A 19,470-nucleotide genomic window follows, 5' to 3' on the forward strand; every position below is an offset into this window, starting at 1 on the left:
ACTTGCACCTTTTTACATGTAATGTTTTTGATGGGATCTCATCTCTTTTTGTAGGCAGTCCTTCTTTTCGGGTACTCATACCCATACTATGTATACACATATCATAACTAAACATATCTTCATTCATACTCACATCGTACATCGTAGTGTACCTTTACTTTACCTACTATTTGTAAGAACTGCAACAGTAACTTTGTAATATCATATATTTATATGGGATTACAAACTTACTTATGCAGTTCTTAGATCTTTAAAACGTGACTGATATTGCAATATTTTTAGGTTTTCCCTTTATGTGGCCATTAAACCCTAACTCTGTACCAAATTTCAGCTCTCTGAGTTTATGGGAAGTACTAGTTCTATTCTGATGATCATGAGTGAGTTTCATAAATGCGAAACTTTGCTTTCGCTTAACTTCGGAACTAAATGACCTACAGACTTGAAATTTTGGATTTTAAGTATGTGATTATAGCTTACTGGATGACCAAAATTTCTGCGTTCTGGTCTTATCCAGAGGTTCTCAAATAGGGGCCTGAAAATGCGGCGAAATGGTTCCAGTAAAGGATGGTACGGCAGTGCTTGCTTCGCGCTCGACTTGGCGGGGGCACTGCCGTGCCCCCCGATTTCCGCGCTTTAAGGGAATAAGCAAACGGAATAGAGTAACAGGTTCCTAACAATGTTTTTTGTATTTTCCATTTGATGGACTCGTAGCACAATGCGGCAAAGAGTCCTTTTGAGGGGCCCACAGATTACCCGCGCGCCGGACGATACCGCGTTTTCGGAACTGTCACCTTTCGCGTTTAACTGACTGGATGATATCGTCCTGAAATGCAAAGTGTGGTGTAGCGGCGCAATTCGGGAAATGAATTAGAGATGCATTCGATATGAAATAGTAAAGATATGAGACGTTCCACGGCAAAAGGTACCTTATGGCAGCTGGCGCTTACACTGTTATTAACGCCGCTCCAATATTCAGCCAGGGCAATGGTACCTTTTGCCGTGGAACGTCACATATCTTTACTATTTCATATCTAGTGCATCTCTAATTCATTTCCCGAATCGCGCCGTAGGTATCTGATACCTGTTCGAATAACTGTGTAGAAACTTAAGTTATTACCTTAATAGGTGGTATAAATTCATATTCTGTTCTGTTTCTTTACTCATTCGCCTAAGAGCGCCATCAATAACTCAGTTGAAATGATTGAATTTTAAACTGAAGAACTTTCAACGGAATCTATTTTTTATCGGGAGTAATTTGCGCTATGTATAACCCTAGGTGCAAAAAGAGGATGTTAAAAGTTTAACGGCTATGTGTGTGTCTGTCTGTGGCCCCTCTTAAACGGATAAACCGATTTGAATGCAGTTTTCACTTGAAAGCATAGTTATTAGATATTGTATGCCTAATAAAAATAGATTCCATGCGGGTTTTTTATAAACGGTAAGTTTTGCTTTATTTTAGAAGTACATATTATGTTTATGTACTTGGATAAAAACATAAGTAAATATTCAAAGCTTGTATGAAGACATAGGTAATCTCAAATATTAACTGAATTATACTGAGCAAAGTTAGCAAAATAAATTATCAAAGCCAACCATCATCCCTAAGGCGGAAAGAATGAACGCAGAGATATTTAAAGCGATATGTCCGTTCTGCGTGAGGAGAATATCTTGCTTTTATTAAAACGTAGGCTATATCATGTTGATTTATTTTTATCTAATCTAAAAATTGCTAAAAATACCGATAAACGTACTCATATTAATACAGAAAATGAACTAAACCGTCCATAATTGTTTATTTATTTAAACTTTATTGCATAATACATCAAAATAATGTACAAATGGCGGACTGAATGCCTCATAGCATTCTCTACCAGTCAACCATCAAAATGGTGCAAGGAGAACAGACGAATTCATTAAAACAATGGAAAACAACTGAACAACTAATCATTCTGATAAACTACAATAGAATACACAAATAAAAATACTAGAATATAATATAATTAATATACTAGTACAATATTAATGTATAGATATATTCAAAGTGTAACTTAATATCAATGTAAATTGATTCCTATGACTGATACCATTAAAATCGCTAGTAGATAATGTTATAAATGCAATAGTAACTCTGTCTGCCTGTCTGTCAGTCCGTTACATCTTCACGCTTAAACTGCTAATCTGGATATAGGATGATGGATAGTTTTTAAGGTTCCGTACCCAAAGGGTAAAAACGGGACCTGTTACTAAGACTCCACTGTCTATCTGTATGTATGTCACCTGGCTGTATTTCATGAACCGTGATAGCCTAACACGGCTCTCTTTTAAGTTCTCAGTACAAAATATCAATTGAAATAACTAGAGCATTACATGAAATTGTTTCTTTTATATAATTTTGCAAGAAACTAGTGCAGATGTTGAGTGGATGGGATGAGACGCTTAAGTTTTATATTGGCTTAGCTGGCTCAGAGGTCCACGGGTCAGATTTGCTAGATGTGGCATTTTCAGCTTCGGCAAAAATGTTTATTTTTTGGTAATATACAAGTGCGAGTCGGACTCGCCCACCGAGGTTGTTATAACGGCAACAGAAATACATCATCGGTGAAAATTTCAACTGCCTAGCTATCACGGTCCATGAGATACAGCCTGGTGCCAGACAGACGGACAGCGGATGAGTCTTAGCAATAGGGCCCCATTTTTACCCTTTGCGACGGAACCCTAAAATTTGGTTAACAAAATTCTGCTAAAGCGATAAAAGAAAACTCAGCCGATTTAATGAACCCTGTTGTTTAACGTTAACGGGGTAACCTGCTCGATTCCTCTGAATCAACATGTATTATAAACAATATTTCTTCGGGTGACAAGCAAAAGTCACTAAGCACTATCAAAAATTTATACTAACAATGCACTTTATTACACTTGTAACACGGTTTATTGTCCAATAATTTAAATGGTGTTAGTTAGTGACATTTGCTTGTCACCCGACGATTTGAAAGGGTAATTAACTTTGGCACTTCTAGAGCAAAGTATTGATATCTATGGTAAATGGATTTGGCAGGACGGCAATGGGCGGATTCCTTTATACAAAAGAGGAATACTGAGCACCTACTCAGCCGAGATTTTTAAAAGCTCTCATTCTCTGCGGGACCGCGAATTCAAAGAGTTTGGTATAATTATATGAAATATGGTATCTATGCTTGCTTGAATTCGAAACACGTTAATTTTAGGGTTAAACCGAAGTTTGGAGGTTTTTATTTTATGTATTTTATTAATAAATTTTGATATTATCCTACGAGTAAGGTTGACTGGTAGAGAATGCCTTATGGCATTAAGTCCGCCTTTTGTACTATAAGATTTTTCTTTTGTGCAATAAAGATTAAATAAATAAATAAATAAGTAGGTATTATTGTCCTGTTTTAGAGGCATTCCTCTTTAGAACTCTTTTTCCTATAAAGTTACAAGTTAAATACTAAAATGAGAGAGAGAGAGGGAAAAGCGATACAATATTATTTAGGAAATTTGACTGTATTATTAACAGACTACAATTACAAATAAATGTTTGACAAACCCGTTAAATATTCAAATACCCCCATCAGTCAATCAAGCATTTGACAGCCGCCACTAAAATAACATTTCAATCCCCCTAAATTCACAACAATAATTAATCTTCCAAAAACTTCCTGAACGTCCCTAATTGGTGAAGACAAATTGTCGGAATTCCTGGAAGGAATCCGGCAAAAATGTTCCAACTTTCATTGTTGTCGAGTTTCGAACCCTTTGAATAATGTGCTCAAAATACTTTGGAGGTCGTTTATACTTTTAAAGTTAGATAATAGGTATGGGCGGGGGAGTGACATTTTGATTTTTGGAGAGAATGTACTGTCCGATCCGAACTTTAAGATACGTCAAATATTACGTCTAGATACGATATGGATTAAATGTCAGTGTCAGTCTAGATACGATATAAATTAGATAATATGTCAGTCTCATAAGTGCCTTTTTTGTTTGTAGCAACGTCACTTTGACAATGACATATCTAATCTATATCGTATCTAGACGTAATATTTGACATATTTTACAATTCGAATCGCGTAGGACTGCAACAGTATTGAAGTGCGACATTGCCGCAGACTGCAAATGTACTGTCTTTTTAGGGTTCCGTAGCCAAATGGCAAAAAACGGAACCCTTATGGATTCCTCATGTCTGTCTGTCTGTCCGTCCGTATGTCACAGCCACTTTTATCCGAAACTAAAAGAACTATACTGTTGAAACCTGTGACCGTGAAATTCTGTGAACCGCATCAAGATTTTCACACAAAAATAGAAAAAAAAAACAATAATTTTGGGGGTCCCCCATACTTGCAACTGAAGCTCAAAATGTTTTTTTTTTTTCATCAAACCCATACCTATGGGGTATCTATGGATAGCTCTTTAAAAATGATATAGGGGTTTCTAATATCATTATAAACTGAATAGTTTGCGCAAGAGACACTTCCAAAGTGGTAAAATGTATGTCCCCCCCCCGTAACTTCTAAAATAAGAGAATGATAGTAAAAAAACTTAATGATGTACATTACCATGCAAACTTCCACCGAAAATTGGTTTGAACGAGATCTAGTACCTAAGTAGTTTTTTTAATACGTCATAAATAGTAAACCGCAATTTTATTATAAATTACATCTACGGAACCCTTCATGGGCGAGTCCGACTTGCACTTGGCCGCTTTTTTTTATTTAGGTAAGTACAAATTTTGTTTTAGCTCCATACTTTGCGACAAAATTGTATTATTTTGACATAATACAACATAACAGGGGGATTTAAGATGGTTTACGTGGTGGTGAGATAATAAAACGCACTATAAGGCTTCTGTTGCTTTTATGAGCTTTTTATGTTTCTTGTTAATGGTAGTTTGGGCTATTATGAAAATCTTAACGACATTACATTTTAGCGTGATTGTAAAAATAATATTGGTATATTATATCCACCAGTAGTGGAGGGTTTTCTTAGCAACATTTGTGAGTGTTGAGCAACGGGGTTTGTGATGCGAGAATGATTTTGTGACTTTGTTTATTGTAATATAGTTATCAATAATCAAACCATGAATTAAAAAATAGGAAGTAGGCTCCAAATGTGCTTAAAAATGTTCAAATAGTAAGGTAAATGTACGCTTCACCGAATGCTTAAGCCCTAGACTTACGTTTAATTTTTTTATTCGTTCTGATATTTTCTTACGAATATGTTCAATACTAAAATAGAAACATAGATAAATTTGTCCTCATTTAAACATACCTATAAATTACTGAATTGATTGGACGTGTATTAAAAACATTTTTAAAGTCATTTCTTCCAATTTCCTTGTTTGTACCGTTTACCGAACTAAGAAACGTGATTTGCACATTATACCGAATAGGGAGCCCGCATTACCGAACTAGGAAATAATTGTATGAAAATATGGTGTTGAGTGGTGCTCAAACTTCAGTAGTTCACTATTAAATCCCTACTATGCTTCGTTTTTTAGCATTATAAAGATGGTAAGCGATCTTGACGTGTCTTTTTTATTGAAATAATTCTTTTGAAGAATAAGTCAGTAAGTAAGGTACGCAACAATTATAAAACATGTACGCATATGTATAAAATAATTTGGCTGTTTCATAAATTTTGGCTGGTCCATTTTCTATGGAAGGGTAAATTTTTTTTCACGATTTCGGAGTTGGTCCCATAGTAAAAGTTGCTCAGTATAATCCCAAAACCTCCCTGGGAATGGGAATGTAGTTAATTTTTAGCCACCCTGTATGTGAACCCCGGAATTTCATAACAAAAGATAAAAGTTTAAAAAATCACAATCGCCCACGACGAGAGAAATCTAAAAAAATTTTTGAACATCATGCTTCATTATTTTTATTATCCTATTCAGTTTTTTTGTCCACGTTCCAAGACTATTATCAGGCGTCCAATAAGTATGTCTAAAGTTTGAAAAGCGCTGGCATTGAAATAATGGTCACAAAAAATAAACATATAAATATCGACCTAGCCGTTATCGTAATAAGGATGATATTCTCATGAACGTCGAATAGAAACATGGCCAACGCAAACATGAGTTCGGTAGCAGAGACCATGGGTACCATTCACCGAACGGCCGTTCGGTGAACGAAACATGGAAAATATGTGGAACCTATTTCGCGAACGGATTTTGAAAATAGTATTTTAATCGTAATCAATGTGGTATAACTACAAATCTATCATTAAATTTAATACTTGAATCCATTACAAAACCGTACATGTATAAAGTTCTTGTTAATACTGACGTAAAATATCTAAAATTATTGTTTGATAATAGTCTTGCCAAAAACCTTATTTTGATGCCAAAAAGTCGTAAAACATGAACATTTCAAACGCAGTTTTATAATAATCTATATAGGTTATTGTTGTTCGGCAATTGCTCATAAAATTACAAATACATTAAGTTATTTGTGAAATTAGGTAGTTAATCTAAATAGTTCGTAATCAACCATTAAAAAAATAATTTCAAAAGCATACGCTTTCCCTGATTTCGGACGCTGTTCGATAATACCTTCCAATCAAATTGTCAGTGTACTCATCACCGAACTCACATTAAGCTTAATTTCTCATAATATGACTGCACTAAATTAATTAAATTGACTAAAATACACAAACTAATTAAGTAGTCACACTGAAAAACCATACTTTGAAACACAGAAATAAATTTAAAAGGTTTTATGACCTTAAGAAATATACGCAACTTCTTACCGATTTCTTTAAGGTTGCCCATACAAAGTGGCAATCGGGAGCAACGATCCGTTTCGATCAGTTGCCACGTCCCAACTGCGGGACAAATTGGCCGACTCTGAGGCATAGTTGAAGGGATAGGTATTTAACTCGTGGAAAAAAAATACGCAAGTAAATATCAGCTGTAAATAATCGACTTATAGCCTAAAATAGAAGAAATTCGGTGATACGGACGGATATTGAGCGTTCGGTGGAGCGTACTTTTACCTTATTGGTTTTTACTTGTTTTTTGGCTAGTGTAACATTCCCGCACCAAAAACCCCAATTGTTATTTGTTACAAGGGGGCAAAGTTGTTGTTTAACCGCTCGTGCTAATATTGATACCCGAGCAGGCGAAAGATTCCATAATTAAACCACGAGCGTAGCGAGTGGTTCGAGAAATGGAATCTTAAGCGTTGCGAGGGTTTCAAAGCACGAGGGTTATACAAAATTTGCCCCCGAGTGAAACACAAAATATTTCACCACACCAACCCGAAGCAAATTTTAAATGTAAAATATGAAACACAATCAAACAAAATCAAATCCAAATGAATGTTATTAAATATTTATCATCCCAATTCATCATTTAAAAGTCAATTCAACCAGGAAACATAAGATAACAACTCAAAATTTGCATTTGATTACTTTGCCTCACACTTGAATAAAATGCAACTTTGCTATCAGTTTTTGAAGCGCAGAGTAAGCCTTTCCGAGCTGGTGTGGTGAAAAGTATGTTGATATATTCCCACCGTGTGGCCTGCGAGGGGCAAGCGACAGGATAAGTGAGGCGATCAATCGATCATCTATCACATCGATTAAACCCCTCTGTAAGGCATTCTATTTTATTTATTCCGTACATAACCGGGGAGATATTTACTTACACAAACGGGTCTACCGCGATATAACTAGCGCAACATAGCGCGATATAGCTGGTGCAACTCAGCTGAAACGTCGGAATTAAAGGTAAAAACAATGAAATTATATCGCGGGAGACCCGTTTGTGTAATTAAATATGTGTATAAAACGCGAGAGTTTAAAGTGTTATATAACAGGGGAGTGCATGCGTGGTAGGGTCTCCCTTATTTGACGATTTTCAGTAATAAATAACGCATACCCCTAAATCAGTTTCTTTTATCCCAAAACACTCTGTAAACATCTTCAGGTCATTCCTGTAACTGCAATCCGTGCTGACTTTCATGAGATTTTCCCATACAATGTACGAAAAACACATTTTTTTTTCATATCGACACATGCGAACACAAAACCAATGAAAAATTATCAAATTAGTGTATGGTCTAGCTCCATAGTAATTTGTATGGGAATTTCAGTTGTAAGTCGGCACGGGATTCTTGTTACTGGAATATCCTGAAAAAAAAATCAGGGTGTTTTGGAATAGTATAACGATACTATTTCAAAACACCCTGATTTATAGGGTATTGATATTTAGGGGGTATGCGTTGGTAATTTAAAAAATCGCAAAATAAGGGACACCCTAATGCTTGGTCAATCTTTCCTTGATATATTTCCCATCGTGTGGTCAGCTATCTTAGACAAACGTCAAAAATATGTTTACACTTTTGCACCTTACTCCTTTGTAATAAGGCGAAAAATGTAAACATATCTTTGACGTCGACTGGACAAGCGACAGGCTGAGCAATCACCAATCACATTGATTTCACGGCCCATTGTCTCCGTATTTGTTTTGGAAGAGCGCTGACCACAGTCACTGTGGTAGTAACAGTACGAACGTTTTTTTTTTTGCTGTGGCAAACAAGCATACACTCTGATGATAAGTGGTCACCGTAGACTATGAAAACCTGTAACTCTAGGGGTTTCTTTTAAAAACATGTGTACACTCCTTTTTTTTATGACTCGGTATTGTAGCCCTTCCCCGCCCTTACCCGCCTGCCAAGTGTGGCGATTACGGCATTCACCCCCCAAAAATGGGGGAGGCCTATGTTCAGCAGTGGACGTCTTATTATGGCTGAGATGATGATGATGATGATGATTGTAGCCCTTCAAGAAAACCGAGCGTATTTTTTTTAAATAAAATGACAATTAAAACATACAGATTGTTCTGATGTCTCATGGGTACCGAAAACTATTAACATGTGACATATTTATAAATGTACAGTGAAATTTTCAAGGAATTTCATTAAACTTAGAATAAATTAAAAAGTAGAAAAAATACTGTCTTGGGTGAGACTTGAACTCATGGCATCTGGATCGACACTCCAGCGCTCTGCCATCTGAGCCACCAAGACCTCATCCATATCCAGCAAATATTTTCACCATATGGGTCTAGGGGACCCTAGCGACATCTACCGTAAGAGCGTTACACTTCTTAACACCGTTAGCGTTTTTGAATTTAATTTACTTTTCATAGAAATCGTTGTTCTTATATCACATGAATGTTGTTGAGTTATGGATGTTTTCTATGCATATAAGTATTATATAGACCTATTTATTATATATATCGTCGTCTAGTACCCACAACACAAGCCTTATTGAGCTTACTGTGGGACTAGGTCGATCTGTGTAAAATTGTCCTGTAATATTTATATATTTATTTATTTTATTTATCATATTGTTCAGAATCGTCTGCTGTGGCCACCGGAAAGGCCCTTTAGTCTCCACCCCCTTCAAACATGTCCTGACGTGCTGCCCCGATACATACATTGTCTGTGAATGACAGCTGTCAGTGTTTCTGACAGACGAGGGTTTGTAGAAGCTCAAGTGAATTAGGGCTCTAAGACTTACAGACCCTAGGGCATATTAGGTAACCTTCAATATCCTGGTACTAGAGCCACGCCGTCATATTTAAAATGGTGATAATATATATTTATGCACCATAATATGTCTTATGTCTTTATTTATTTATTTTTACCTTTATTAATTATGTTTACACTCATATGTATCTTATAAGATCGTATACTTCCTTCAATATTGGGTATTATTCTTTTTTTTCTATTCAATTCTACTTACACCATAGGGACTAGCAATTATTCTGTCCCAATTCTAATACATGTAGTTTACGCTGATAGGTACATATTTAACATAACTCTAAGCCATATCGTTTACGATTAACAGCGAGCAAGGGATAATGTATCAAGGGTCTGCCTGAAAACCAGCGTTGTAGTTAATACAGTGCAACATTATGCTGAGGCAAGCTCCTACTTAACACTCATAAATATTTCTCCCTTAGATGTGCAACTCAATTTCTTAGTTTTTAAGTCTTAATTTAAGATTTATCTGTAAAAATGTGTTACACTATTTGTTAACTCTGTCATTTCATGTGATGTTTAATAAAATTGTTCTATGTAGATTCCATGTCTATGTCTATGTCAATATGGTTGGCAGCATTATTGTCAAGGGTTTGTCTATTCTCATATCCATAACAAATCCAGATCAAATTCAAAACCTGTAATCTTAATCAGAATACGCCGTCCAGCTTTTAATTACAGAACGTCTGCAACGATGCAATTAAGCTACTCCTTATAACAAGCGCCATGTTTCCGCCGAGATTCCTTTTAAAATATCTTTGTTATTTAGAAATTATATTTCCTGGGTACACTTCGCAAGTTTTTATTTAATTACTTTGGCTTTCAATTTGAGTTTTCAGCAACAACCTGCCCCTGAAAGTTATAACGCACAAGTATAACTTTGTATAAGTTATAACGTACAAGTATAATTTTGTATAAGTTGTAACGTACAAGTATAACTTTGTATAAGTTATAACGTACAAGTATAGCTTTGTATAAGTTGTAACGTACAAATATTTTACTCAAAAGCATTTATTACGAGAATCATAAGTAATACATAGGCAAAGGGTTAGGTTAAGACATATGTAGGTAGGGTAGAAAAGGGGTTTCAGTCGATGTGTGGAAGGGCGGCACCGTCGTCGAACCCAAGCCACCTGGCGGTGGACTTAAACCGGTGGCGTGTGCCTCGGATGCACATGCTGGTGGCGCGTATGACGGCGATACTGATCCTACATCTCAGCTAGCCCAGTATGGTGCTTAGAGAACGTTGAGATATGGTTTCTGCCATATGTTTTATAAAGGAGGACATTTGGGGTGCATAGACGCTGTCAACAGATGTTACAAGTGGTGTGAAAGTTGCATGTCGCATTTCAGTATAACTTTGTATAAGTTGTAACGTACAAGTATAACTTTGTAATTATTTGAGTACGTAATAAGCGAAGGAAAGAGCATATTGAGGAAACTCTAAAAATGCTATGTAATGGATGCGGTACCAATAATGGAAGACGTTTCATTAATTTCGCTCTCTACTAGAAGACGAAAACATACGAGAAAAATGAGTATGTACCTACATCCAATTTCGATCGCGGCCGAAATTTCATAGGTATAAAGGGGCCCATTGATTAACAGTCCGCCGGACGGTATCGGCCTGTTAGTTGTTCGGAACTGTCAAAATTTTGTTCTAACTGACAGGCCGATACATTTTCTATTAAACGTTTCATGATCGTCCGTCTGTCTGTCTGTCACCAGGCTGTATCTCATGAACCGTGATAGCCTAGACAGTTGTATTGTTACGGAACCCTCGTTGGGTGGTTTTTTTATGAAATAATATTGTGTGATCGTTTGCCTCCTATGTCATAAATTAATAAACATTGCAAGAGTGAAACTAACAACATACATAAAATTGTATTTCTCACCATTATGGAATCGTGTTTACATAAATTTCAACTATTAATCGAATTCACAAACAAACCGATATTTTAACGTGGTTTCCTTTGTTCTCCGCAATATCACGAACTTAAAACAAAGAGATATCGACGCTCGAATACAGATCGTATACAGAACAATAAAAACCTTTGTATGTTGAATAGTTTAAATACCGATCGCTACCAGAGGCATATTCGGGTATTGCTATTATTTTTATAATAAGTACATATATGTATAGATAAGGTTATTTATTTTATGAAAGAAAATTAATGAAAAGTAGTGGTGGACATCACAAACTAGCAAAAAAAACAACGGGTTGCACTCCGGGAGTGCCGGCAGAAGTGAAAACTTAATGACATTGTAACAGTTATTCGATCAGGTCACGTGTCCGTTTTACGAAGCGTCTTACGTCTGACGCTCTCGCGAGTTTAACATTTTTTCCCCATCACAAAAAGTACACAGCGCCGCTACAGAAGTTTTCACTTCAAAAAACTTTCCCATATGATATTTGGAAGATAATACATCCATAGAAATTAGCACAGGAGGAGCGACATTCATTTTAAAACATGCGCCTAAGTATGTACTCGTATATATTATGTATATTGAAAGTCCCTGATCCCAGTCGAAGAGTTTAAAAACGCGCGTCCACGAAGTAAGTAAATAGTGTGCCCTGTCAGCCGGACATTGGAAAAACAATATCGTAAATCCATTATATTTCGCTTTTGACAAATATTTTTCGATGGCAACTCGCACGGCAACCGTTATGAATTATTTAATGTCCAAATAGTTTGTTAAGGCAAAAAATGGCCGCCTAAAATGATAGATTGGCTAGTTTTTGTGGCTACTCATAAATCGTAGATTAGAAAAAAAATATATAGGTGAATTATTATTCAAATGATTTATTACTTTGTTTTTTGGTCGTTCCACTTGACTGATTGCTTACGGAAGATATTCCACTACTTTCAGTTTTTTAGGAAACCATGACTTTCTATCTTTGTAATGACTTTGTTACACAAATTAAATTGTTTTAATGAATATATTTTTTCCAAAATCACGATATTTCGATGCGCAGTCTGTTATGTCATAGCTAGCAGCTGCGCCAGAATGCACGCAAAACATGTTGGTATCGTCTTGGGTCGGTCGTCCCATTAGTTTTTCGTCAAGTTCTTAAATTAGTCCTATTCTGCTTTCGTCACTCATTCTACATTCGTCACAATCGTCGGTGGCTTTCAATGTAGAATGAGTGACGAAAGCAGAATAGGACTAATTTAAGAACTTGACTAAAAACGAATGGGACGACCCAAGACGATACCAACATGGGATATGATATGATTGTAAGTATATCATAACCCTCCTTTTGCGTTGCCGTAGTCGAGTAACAATAAGTAGGTATTAAATAAAAATAAACCTCTACGCTAGGTATTTGCCAAAAAAACAATTTTATGCCAAATAATCCATTACATTATTTTGGAAAAGAGCTGATGCTCTATAAATTAGTGGATCGATTACTATCATACACATCTAAGAACCTCCGCAAGAAAAATCGTTTTCACGTGAAAAAACCGCATCGTAATCGGTTCATCCGTTGGAGAGCTACAATGCCACAGACAGACAGAGATTCGCGTGAAACATAACACTCCACCTTTTACATCGGGGGTTAAAAACTTTACCTTTGTGCGTTAAAAAGAATAAGCCATAATTTGTGCCATTTGGCAATAATAGCTGTAAGGCGCAAATTCTAATTTACAAGAAAACTTAATAAACATGTTAATAATTATGTCATGTTCATAACAGTAACAAAACCGGTCAAGTGCGAGTCGGATTCGCTCACTGAGGGTTCCGTACTTTTTAGTAGTTATTTGTTGTTATACCGGCAACAGAAATAGATCATTCGTCAAAATTTCAACTGTGTAGCTATGACGGTTCGTGAGCCTAGCCTGGTGACACACAGACAAACAGTGAAGTCTAAGTAATAGTTTAGTTTAGATTAGTTTGGTTTATTGATCTCTCGATACAATTTTAATAGTTAATGTAAAAGAATACAGAAGCAATTACTTATCGTATAGCGATCGTCAATATACAATAGGGTCCCGTTTTTACCCTTAGGGCACGGAACCCTAAAAAGGGGACACCTGTAAAATAAGCCACTTACCGAACTAGTGACCTATTCGGGCGTCTGGTTTATAATGGGAAGCGGGTCAAACAGCCAAGACCTAATTTTTATCTAGGCTAGCTCTGAAGCGGGAATTAAGTTAAATGAAATACGGTTATATTCTGTAAGTCTTGGGTAAAATTTATAGCGAAAAAGGGATGTTTTAGAGTACGGATTTTTTATTTATTTATTTATTTAAACTTTATTGCACAAAGTATATACAAAAATGTACAAATGGCGGACTTAATGCCAAATGGCATTCTCTACCAGTCAACCATAGGGCCAAACAGACATCTACAATTGGTGCAGAGATTTTTTATTATTTTTTGACATTTACTTTTCCTGGTTAACCCTTATCTTGGCATCGTAACACCCGTGATACATGGAACTTAAAAAAATCTAGCAGGTTCACTGTATTACCTAACAAAATAATTCTGCCATCCATATGTCGAGCTACCCTCCTTACTTATAGAAAAAAATAATGGACACGAGTGTCATTGTAAATTAATTAGTAATAATCAACATGGCGCCGCGGAAACAATAGATTTCGGTTCGTACTGGAAGTTTTGCATTTATTTATTATGTTAGTATAATATTTTTCCATAATCTACATTTTGATGTCTTTACTGTCTCTTAGTGCATACATATTTACAATGCCTTTGAATTTCAAAACATTTAATACACAGAACCTTACATGAAACTGTTATGTATTATATTTGATACTATGCCAAGAACTAAGAAATGTTCATATCGAAAGGATTGTATTACATTTAATACATTGCCAAGTTATCGTCAAAATAGTTTTACATGATTTTTTTTTTTGCGGGGTTACAAAACATGCTTCAGTTATTTAATATTAGTTGTCGTATTATTTAGTTATTAAACTTTGATTTTTTTAAGAACTAGATGTTATTTAACTATATATTCGTACGCTGTAGCATTATTGCTACGCCGTAGCCCGTAGCACGGAAAAATATGTGTTTGGCAAAAAACGGTACTAAAGTTAAAAAAAAATATTTTATTTTACTTTTAATTATTTGTTTACTTTTCATATATTTACTCATCTTTTTGCCGACTACTTTTTTGAAACTTTTCGGGATCAAATTTTCCGCCCATGTGATCAGGTATTCGTAGATATAATTTATATTTACAGGTTTAATAGTCATCTGATGCTTTAGATTTCGTTTAATTAGCAGTAAATGCTAATTTCTGTAGCATTACATGTTTTATTTTTATTAAAATCTATATTTTTCTTCTAAAAAGTAGGTAACTATTTTGTCGAGTTATTGGCAATGTATCAAATATGATACATATGATTTTCCGAAACTGGAAAATCCTGGATTTTTTTCCTTATTTTTTAATAGTCTAGTATGCTCAATAGGTGACAAAACACTAAAAAAATGTTTATATTTAAGATATTTTGAGCCTTGCCAAGATAAGGGTTAAGAGCATTTGTCTGTTTATATTATATTAAGTATATGGATGTTTTTACGTATGTAGGTACGTAATATACAGGGTGATTTCTGGGTCGTGATCCAGAACCACTTTTTCTGACTCTGTAAATGATCCACATTATCATAGGTATGGTAGTATTTGATTCAAAGATAATTACTTTATTATAGTAGTAGTAGTAGTAAACTCTTTATTGTACAAAAAGACATATATATTCTTATTATTATATATTGATATTATTCTTATTTTTCAAGTAAAATTAATGTTATACTAAGTAATTATGGTCACCCTATGACTTTTGAGATACGCAGTATGGAAAGCGACAAGACGTCATATTGAGTAGGGTCACCAAATTGTATGCAAAAATGTTTTTTCCTACTTGTCATCTGGAAAATAATCATCATTATTCGTGATAAACAATAATTAACAACATCAATAGGCTCATCTTTGGATTCTGTATGATGTCTGGCTCTCTTGCTCCACGACCCCGAAATCATCCTGTATAATTATTTGTCTGTTATTTATGTGTATACTGCATTTGGTACCCACAACACACGTCATATTGACCTTACTGTTGGACTAGATCAGTTTGTATGTTTGTCCCATATTTATGTGTCCAAAAAATATATTATTCTATGTTTTAGTAATGAAGACAGATTAGCAACAAAAAACATAGACATGTCTATATTTTTTGTCGATTTCGTGGCGCTGTTTTATAAATCGCGCATCATTATGTATAAATAAGTTTTTGGCAAAAATTTCATTTTTGGCACAAGCTTTTATCGCTGACTGTACTTTTCTTTCCACAGGTAACTAATACTCATCGAGACAATTCTAAAAACCCCAAACACAATTAGGTTTCGTTGTTTTATCACCGAGTTCCTATGGCCACCTCCGGTCTCCATCATCAGATCGGCTCGATGATACCATAATATTGCATTGTCACCCGACTTACGTATGTATGCAAAATTTCAGTTCAATCGGAAACCGGGCAGTGGATCAAATTTAACTTGCAAGATTTGATTACAGACAGACAATGGTCAGGTGAAAGTAAATAAAAGCTTGTAATATAAAGTAGGGATTTTTTTTGTTGTTAGGTGTCCAAACTTATTTAAATAAAGTAAAAGGTCACGTAATATTGTATTTCAAATGTATTGGGTTTGAACTCCATCAAATTATTAAGGCACGCAATGCTATTTGAGTAATTAATCATCGTGACAGCAATACCATAAATAAATTATCACTCAAATATTAACTCATTAAAAACCATCAACGCATCATCAATACGGATGATTTCAAAATAAGCATGCATTAATATTGCGCCGCTAGTACCTCATTGATTAACAATATTGAATCAAGCGTCCAATAACACTAGTGATGTGACAATTATAATAGTTACCTCAGTTAGTAATAGTTAGTTAGTTAGTTACGCATAATACAGGGTGTTTGGTACATCGTTTGCCAAATTAAAACGGCAGATAGGTTGAGTCATTTGCTATCTTCTCATGCCTAGAAATTTTTAATTTGGTGCAAATGACAGACATACTATGACAGTTTTTCGTAAATTTCTAATTTTTACTTGCGTAGTAGTAAAAAAAACCATGGCCATTTTTGTTTTTCTAGGCATGAGAACATAGCAAATGACTGAAGCTATCTGCCGTTTTAATTTGGCAAACGATGTACCAAACATCCTGTATAATGCAGTCGCTGTGGCCGAAATCGGCCAGGAGAAGAGAGAGAGATACCTCATGTAAACTTTTCCCCCTTAATTCATAAAACATTACGGGCCTGGTTTAGTTAAATTATTTTTTTTCCCTTTCTTACAAATACATAATTCAAAATGACAGATAAAGACAAACGATATATAGCTAGTTCAGGCCGCGTTTATGAATAACGCCATTCATATCTTAAACTACAAATATGGAACTGTCGACAGCGTTGATTTAGAAGTCAAGAGGCACGCAAATAAAAAAGGAATTAAATAATATAACATCAACAATATTATGGCTATAACATATAGCAATCTGCACAAAGCAAAGTATTGTCGCAATCAGATATATCGGAGCGGTCATAGTGCTCAAAAATATATAAACACGCACTCAAACAACTTGACAATAGAGGTGTGTTCAAATATTTGTGATAGCTTTGGTCGCTCCTATATATTATTATATCAGGGAATAAACCACTTTCTACTAATATAGCATTTTTTTAGTCACCAAGCTGGGCCAATGCGGGTTCAGGGCTTTTCGCAAATATATGCAGGTTTCCTCACGATGTTTTCCTTCACCGAAAAGCTACTGGTAAGTTTCAATATATACTTCGTACATAAATTCCAAAGAAGAGCCAGAATTTAAGCCCGTGACCGCAAATTTGAAAGTTAGGATGTCAGATCCATTCGGTTACCACCGCTTCAAAGCTGACATAAAAGGCCTTTAACATAATTACCATCGCGTTAGCCGTTGAAAATTGTTTTTAATGACGTCTGCAAAAGAAATTACCCAAATGAGGTTAACCAACCTGAAATCCTTTTCCCATCCCTTACTTCTCCGGTCCGTATAAATTTGCCCGAAATCCAATAAAGTTCTTCGGAAATAAACCTGTCCCGACGCGTTAGCATTAAAATTATTTATAGTTTAGGTCGCCCGTAAACGAGACAGACATTTGGGGCATAACTGCAATGTTCTGCCGCCAGAGTGCAGCACTAATGCCTATCGTAAACCATAGATAGAGTAACTTACACAGGTAAGGTAGTACTAGGTACAGAAGACTCACTCTCTAACAAAACGCGTCTATCACGATCAGCACAGATATTATGGCCGCTAGGTGGCGACAGCGCGACGCGCGGCTTATGTCTTTCCCCTAAATTGGTGTGGAACGGATGTACTTTTAGCTACCTGTAGCAAAGCGATGAAATCGCGGAGTAAGCCACGCCTGACATAACTGTTTTGCCGTACGGCCCGATCCTAAGTTTAAGATACGTCAATTAATAGATCTAGAAACGATATGGATTAGATATGTCAGTCTGAAATGTGACGTTTCTTCAAACAAAAAACAAATTTTTTGTTGATACGTACTCGTACCTATCATAAAGTTCGAATCTCGCAGAGTTTCGCGTAATATGGATATTCCAATACCGTGAAACCACTACCCTCAAGTGGGATAACTGGAGACACGAGTCGAGGACATTAGTCAAAGGAAATATTTCCCAATTATATGAATGTGACTGACAGCAGTATATTTTTTACAATCTTTGAATCAGGATTTACCAGTCAGATTTATGGTCAATTTTTAACTTGCTAGGTTAATTCATAGTCCAAAAATACTGTTTAAAGTTACCCCATCTATACCATGTTACCCCACTACTAATATGGTCCACAAGTTTTATCCGTAATTAAGTAGGTATATATTATCGTATCGTAAAATCCGGCAGATCGTAAAGTTACTGTGTAATGTTTTGACGGTAGTCATATTGAACCAATAGATAGGTAGGATATACCTACTCGTAGTTTCGTTAAAGTGACATTCCATTTCCAACTGCAGCTGCAATACTGTTCATTTTACTATGGAAATTGACAATGACAGCGACGCGTTTCCATAGTAAAATGAACAGTATTGCAGCTGCAGTTGGAAATGGAATGTCACTCTTAGGCTGCTTCAGATGCCCGAAAGGCATTGACCAGAAATAGGAGCCCTAGCGCTCCGTCGGCTCAGGGAACGAGAAAATACTTTTCATGATTCACGATATGCCTAGGAATTTCATGATCTGCCTTATTATACGATTCTTTTTGGTTTTATGTTTTAAACAAATTTAAAACTTATTAATAAAACTTTTTACTATACCTCCCATACAAATTATTATTTATTAAGTAATAAAACTTATTGGAGTGATTACTCTAAGCTTAATTAACTATTTATCTATTCCAGAACTGACTCTAAATATTCAAACAATATTATTAAATGGAATAGTCTACGATAAATAAATAATAGTCTGCAGCAGAACTTTTAATACCCATATCCTCGCTGAATATACCCAATTGCTAATTTAAACCTAAAACAGTATTGAATTGACGCAATTCCATATCGTCATAGACTCATATCGTTAATGTTAACATTTGCTTTGTGAATTTGTAACTATCGGAGCTCGGTGAATAGATTATTCATAATGTTATCATAGGAATATGTCTGTTCGATATGCGTTGAAAGCCCTATGGCGATTATAGTATCATATTTGGTTGTCAAATGTGACTCCGGGTGTTAGGTAAAATGGATTTAGAGTACAGTCAGCAGCAGAAGTTGCTAAGCGGGTCAAGTTTTCAAAATTACCTTGACGCGACTTTATTGTTAAGAGAATAAGAGCGTGTCGAGGTATTTTTGAACACCTTGCCCGCTTAGCAA

The 19,470-nt window shown here is 35.5% G+C and overlaps 1 protein-coding gene and 1 non-coding gene across 2 annotated transcripts in view; both read right to left on the reverse strand.

The window, feature by feature from the left end:
* LOC134672591 (potassium voltage-gated channel protein egl-36-like) overlaps positions 1-19,470 on the reverse strand; it is a 199,679-nt gene that overhangs the window by 68,825 nt on the left and 111,384 nt on the right. The window lies entirely within an intron of this gene.
* On the reverse strand, positions 8,975-9,047 carry Trnad-guc (transfer RNA aspartic acid (anticodon GUC)). Its single transcript has one exon. It is a non-coding gene; the product is annotated as a tRNA-Asp (tRNA).

The sequence above is a fragment of the Cydia fagiglandana genome, chromosome 17, assembly GCF_963556715.1.
Source record: "Cydia fagiglandana chromosome 17, ilCydFagi1.1, whole genome shotgun sequence".
In the NCBI taxonomy this organism is placed as follows: Eukaryota; Metazoa; Arthropoda; class Insecta; order Lepidoptera; family Tortricidae; genus Cydia; species Cydia fagiglandana.